Here is a 1,132-nt window from a genome sequence, read left to right as displayed (position 1 = left end):
AAGCCAGCGTTTTGGTCGCTTTCCTAGCCGCCGCATCGCACTGCAGGCTCGTGTCCATCCTGTGGTCAGTCCTGACCCCCAAGTCCCTTTTGTGCATAGTGCCAGCCAGCGCAGCACTGCCCAGCCTGTACGCGTGCTGCGGGTTTTCCCTCCCAAGGTGGAGAGCCGTGCATTTTTCGGTGTTGAACACCATCAGGCTCTCGTCCGCCCGTTTCATGAGCCTGTCCAGGGCAGCCTGGATCGCCCTCCTGTCCTCACGTGTGGACGCTTTGCCCCAAAGCTTGGTGTCATCGGTGAACTTGGCCAGCCCGCTCCTGACTCCAATGTCCACATCATTAATGAAGATGTTAAATAGTGTAGGCCCGAGGACAGAGCCTTGAGGGACCCCACTGGTCACCACCTGCCACGATGACTGGCTTGTGTCAAACACCCCCCCGGGTCCAGCCACGGAGCCAGTTCCCAGCCAGCGGATCGTGGTGAGGCCGAGGCTGCAGTTGGCCACTTTCGCCAAGAAGTGATCATGGGATACCAGATCGAAGGCTTTTTTAAAGTCAAGATATACGACATCAATCTCTTCTCCCTTGTCCAGGTGATCGGTCGCCTGGTCGTAGAAGGAAATGAGATTGGTCAGGCACGACCTACCTGCGACAAACCCGTGCTGGCCATCCCTCAGGATGCTGCCGTCAGACAGTCTGTTAAGAACGGCCTCTTTGATAATCTTTTCCAAGACCTTCCCCGGGATAGCGGTCAGGCTGACGGGCCGGCAGTTTGCCAGATCCACTTCCCTCCCTGCCTTGAAGACAGGCCCCACATTGCCCTTCTTCCAGTCTTCGGGCACTTCACCAGAGCGCCAGGAGCTCTCGAAGACCCGTGCCAGGGCTGGGCTATGATGCTCGCCAGCTCCTTGAGCACCCTGGGGTGTAAACCGTCCGGGCCGGCTGACTTGAAGGTGTCCAGCCTCTCAAGGTGTTTCTTCACAAGGTCAGCTACGATGGAGGGCAGGGGATCTCCCTCACCCGGGCCTCCCTGTCCCACAATGGGCATGGGCGTCCCATGGGACTGGTGAAAGGCCAACGCAAAGTACTTAATAGGTTGGCTTTTTCCTGGGCGGCAGTCGTCGGTTGTCCCATCT

The sequence above is a fragment of the Alligator sinensis genome, unplaced genomic scaffold (assembly GCF_000455745.1).
Source record: "Alligator sinensis unplaced genomic scaffold, ASM45574v1 scaffold107_1, whole genome shotgun sequence".
In the NCBI taxonomy this organism is placed as follows: Eukaryota; Metazoa; Chordata; order Crocodylia; family Alligatoridae; genus Alligator; species Alligator sinensis.
The sequence above is the reverse complement of the archived record's forward strand: the minus strand, read 5'-3'. Positions refer to the sequence as shown.